We start from the raw sequence: 5,108 nt of genomic DNA on the forward strand, positions 1-5,108 counted from the left end.
GGAGGGGCCGGGGCCGCGGGGCTGGGCCGGCAGGGGCTGCCCCTCGTCCTTCCGCACGAACGGGGAGGTCCCGAAAGCCACGATCGGAGCGGTGCCCGCAAAACTTCTCAGCGCTACCGCCAGTCTGAGGCGTCCGGGGGGCAGGGAGGGGGGAGACGGGCCGTTCTCCACGCCTGAAGAAACGGTGATAGAGAATTTCTGTGCTTTGAAGCAAGGAAATCATCAAATCACATAACAGAGGCCTGAAAGTTTACCAGCTGGAGAGATGTCAGGCACATGGCTTTTTTATGGAAGGCATTTGGGGATTAAGTTGAGAGGAATAATGCATGTATAAATTGATTTCCTGCTTTGCCACAGCTCTTCTGAAACCCTTTTCCCTTTCAAATGCCATGGATTAGCACCGTTCGCTGGCAGGGAAGAGGTGGGGAAAAGCTCTTTGGCCAACCAAATAGGATATCTGGTTTCTTCAACAGCATTTTGAAGTGAACCTCAAATATATGACATCCCTCAGGAGGTGAATGTCCAGGGTCCAAGTCCCTGTCTGACGGGAGGGAAATGAGCTGGTATTTCTGCATGAAGTAAAGCAGAGTATGACTGACTTTTTTACATTGGAAGAAGGTATGAACAGCAAGTGAAATGTAACTGTGAGTAAAGCAGCCTGAGTAGTAGGTTTATTGCAGTTTTTCAAGAAAACATGATGTGAACCAGATGTCACTGGTGACACAATGCCCAGTGGCTTCGGGCTGATCTCTGACTGACAGGGTTAGCCCAGTGCCTGGGAGAAGAATATATCTGTAATCAGAATTAGTAATAAATAGTTCCCTGAGTGGCTGCTTCTGTGAAGAAGCTAAACTGGGAGGAAAGGAGATTAACCTGTTCCCTCACCTCCAGACACCTCTGAGATCACAGCTGACATACATTACCAGCCACGTTCATGCCGAGGTTATTTCTTTGTGTGGAGGCCCTTACTTGGATACTGCTCTGTATGTCTGTTCCCAAATGAAATGCTTCAGAGCTGGTTTTAGTTGCAGCATGACAGCTCCATAGGATCGTTTCCTTTGCTGTCATTGTCCATCAGTTTCTTAAATATTTGCATTCACAAAGTCTAAGGGGCTCGTTCAGTTAACTTTTTGTTTCCTCCTCAGTTAGTGTGGCCAAAGATCTGCTCAGTAGATACTATCTCTTGGATTAGCACTTGTATTTTGGAAGAACTTCTTTTTAACTTGAGACACTGCAGCTGGCAGGGAGCATTTGTGTTGTTCTCAGCCTGAAACAATTGTAAAAGCTCAAGAAGACTTGTCTGTAGTAGCTTTGAATAGCAGAACAATAAAAAAACCTAATTCTAACTAGAGGGGAACAAAAATTTTGAGAGGATAAAGATTCAGCTCACCTGTACAAACTGATTCATCAAATATATTTGAGTTGTTTCTGTCCTCAAATTTTACAAGAGAAAGTATTTACTTTGTTTGTCGGATTGTTTTAAAAATATAGGTATTAAGTATGCTAGCAAAGATGCAGGCAGCAGTAACTCTAAATAACAAAAATAAACCCAAAAAACAAAAACAAAAAAACCCCCAACCCACACCAAACTCTGAAAACCCATAGTTCTAATTAGAAGGAAACAGCAGTTATTTCAATATAGGAACAAATTTGTTTGATTTTGAAAATCCATCCTTTTTTTTCCCCCTGTGTTCAGAGTTTACCTTCTTGGCTTATTAATGGAGGAGAAATTAATCCATTTGTTCCCATAGCTGGAGTGGTTCTGCAGGGACCTCAGAGATGAAAACTGATTTCTCTTGCTTGAGCCTGACGCTTTCATCCTTTCCCTCAAAGAACAGTGTTATATTGCTTGAGCTTTCAAAGCAAGGTGTCAGGCCAGGACAGAGCAGACACTGTGTTGAATTTTTCACTTTTATAGCTGCTGTTGAGACTGTAGTTCAAATTATTTAATATCTGTGCAGCTTGACAATGAGCTGCCACAAAAAGGTGCAGCTAATTGGACATAAACTGTTCCAGGGATCCCTAAAATGATGCTGCAGCCATTTATCTTGTCAGCACAGAGGCTCTCACCAAGACTAGGCTGCTTGGGCATGGTTGTAGTATTAAAACAGAGTATGCCTGGTTTCTCCATTCTTTCAGTAACACAGCTCGTGTGTGGCAAACAGGGTTTCTTGTCTCTTGTGCTTCAGTGTGCAAATCAAATCAAAACAATGTGAAGAAAGGCCATAGAATAACTCTGCAAAGGCTTTCAAATTATATATATATATATAAACAACTTTCATGCCATTTTTAAGAGGACAGCCTCAAACCTTCCATCTAGAAAATATTCCAGTTAACACCATTGAAGTCAAATGCTGGTATTTATAAACTTTGTAATAAAAGCAAAGAAATAAACATGGTCATCTTAAAGCAAATAGCCCAGAATCGCAACTCATTATCATCAGCAGCATCTTAAAAACTTATTGCTGGGAGTTAACAAGGCAGGAAATTCAGAGCAGATCCCACCTGTCCCTATACAGACAGAGTTTCCTTTGAAGAAACCAATTTTTGGAATGACTAGCATCAGGTGCTCCCATTTCACCTCATTAAGTTTTGTAAGCCATTTAATTTATAAACAACTATGAGGTTGAGATTTAATGAGATTCACATGCAATTGTAATATCAGTATGAAGATTCAGTATTAAGTGTCCTTCCCATATTCAGTAATTTCATCTGAGGAAAAAGCTCACAACACACTGAAAGTTATCACCAGTATTCTTAAAAATGAAATCTAGTCAGAACAAAAGCATTTGTTTCCATAGCAAAATAAAATTTAGCTTTGGATGCTTGCATTGTTTAGGTATCTGAAATAACTGATTAACAGAATCCTGTTTATGAGTTATTTTTATCCATCTAATATGTATGCACTCACTTTTGAAATTCTGAGGGTATTTTTTTCTTCCTCAGTTTATCTGCCTGTAAGAACCTACCAGACAAGACTCTGAGGCATTTGTTGGTAAGGCATTTATGCTGTTTATGCACCTTCCTGGTGTATTCCCACAAATTGGCAACTTAAGTGGTTTCAATTATTCCAGGGTTGTATAAGTTCACAGTCACACATCAGACAGGTTTTTCTGTAGCCATTTCTCTCCTCACCCATCTCTTTGTGGGTTTGTGCTGGGAGCACATGGAAGTGTTACCTGGCAGTATGAGCCAGAAATGTAATGGCTTCCTTACTCGCTTCCTTCTCACTTCATTACTTTTTTTCTCTGTTCAATGGCTTGTAAAAGCTCTTTTTTTGAGACACATAGAAGATGTTTCTGTGCGCACTGGACTGCTCTTTGGCACTTCCACCAGAGCCACCAAGCAAAGCATTCAGAGTACAAGGAAAGCTCTCTTGAGCAACCTCCACGGAAGGGAGAGAAGCCCAGGTCTCCAGAAGTTCAACAGGGGGATGGGTTTGGTGGCATGACTGAAGCCAGCATCCTCACAGGGCTAACCTGGTCTATGCCAAGGGTCACAACAGGTGCTATGGGGGTGTCTGTGGAGGAAATGTGGGCACTGAGGGAAACAAGGCAGTAGAAGAGATGGGGTATTGCTTTTTACTAGGAGCATCTTTTTTATTTTTGGATACAGACCGGTAGCAATTTGTGTTTTTCAGCATTGCTGCCTCCAGGCCCTGCGCTGGTCCTCAAAACAGACTGGTTGCTGCTTCAAAAGCTGGCTGCTGAGTTTTAGTCTCCATGCAATATTTACACATGGATGTAAGCAAACCAGTTTCTGGAGTTGCTGAGTTCTTGGCAGAGCTTGCAGAACAATAAATCCGACTCTACGTTTACTATGCCAAATAAAGTGGGTTTTATTTAGATGCTTTGTTAGTGCTGTAGTAAGTCTGTAAACAGGCTCACTGCTGTGGGTCATAACAGTGCCATTAACCTAGCAAAAAGACATCAGGTGATGTACTGTATTATGAGTGTGAAGAAGATATTCAAGGTAGGAATAAGGAATCAAGTTGAAAAGATCACTGAGGAACAGTTTCCTGTCAACTAGAAAGAGCCAAAGAGAGACAGTGTTTGTTCCTATATTTACCTGAATGGAAAGGTGGGTGTGGAGAGCATTTACAAATGAACAGCTTCAGCAGAACTTGCTAAGACCTCCCCACTTATAAAGTCCTTTGGAAGGAGCATGGTTAGAGCCTCAGTTTTCCTAAGCTCTGGCTAAGATTTGATGTGAAATCCTGCTTGATCTGAGAAGCAACATCTGCTAGGGTTCTATGGGTAGAAGTTGCAGTATGTTTCCTAGAAACCAAAGGCTTGAGCTGAATGATGAGAGTGAAGCGAGAGAATAAGAAATACTATCAATCATCTTGCTGAATGTTAGTGCTTTCTCCACTGCTGGTATTTTACAGCTGGTGCTTAGTCAGATTAAATGTTTTTTGAAGTATCTGCAATACCAGCCCATTGCTGTCTCTGTGCAGTTAATGCAACAAAGGGACAAAAATGTAAACATTTTATACTAGTTCTTGTAATTTCATTTACTAGACATTAATGAAAACAATAGGTGTTGTGCTTTTAACATGAACCTGTATTTAATTTCTACATGAAATCTAAAGCATGACCTACTCTAGAAAAATACTGTTTTTCCAAGGCACAGTGTTGGGTCTAGCTGATCTTATCTTGTACACAAACCTTGTAAGTCCTGCCAGTGCTGAACTTCCTGAGGGGTAGCAGTTCTTTGTAGCAGGTAGGTTTCTCAAGGCAAATTATGCTTGTCTGGAGCAGGTAGGGCAGTTCCCTGACAGCAAGAAGCATCTGGAAGGTGTGTACTTACCTCCCTTGCACTGGTTGGTGGGCCTCAGTTTCACTGGAAGAAGTTTGGAATCCACATAATTAACCTTAGGACTATGAGGAACAACAGTTCTAGCATCGGTAAGGCACATAAAGTATGCTAATGTTGTGATTTTATATGTTGCTTTACTACTTTTTTAAGGTGGTGAGTGGAAGGCTGACAGTGGAGGAGTGTTCTGGTTTGGTTTGGTGGGTTTTTTGGTAGCGGGGGAAGGGCCAGAGAAGTGGCTCAGGTAAGAAGCTGAGAAGCTCCCCCTGCCCCAAACCCAGCCAAGGAGCCAT

The 5,108-nt window shown here is 41.8% G+C and overlaps 1 protein-coding gene across 1 annotated transcript in view; it reads left to right on the plus strand.

The window, feature by feature from the left end:
* The window catches only part of SNRNP48 (small nuclear ribonucleoprotein 48kDa (U11/U12)), a 71,528-nt gene that overhangs the window by 12,631 nt on the left and 53,789 nt on the right, over positions 1 to 5,108 (plus strand). The gene's annotated exons all lie outside the window — the stretch shown is intronic.

The sequence above is a fragment of the Chaetura pelagica genome, unplaced genomic scaffold (assembly GCF_000747805.2).
Source record: "Chaetura pelagica isolate M959 unplaced genomic scaffold, ChaPel_1.0 scaffold317, whole genome shotgun sequence".
Taxonomy (NCBI): Eukaryota; Metazoa; Chordata; class Aves; order Apodiformes; family Apodidae; genus Chaetura; species Chaetura pelagica.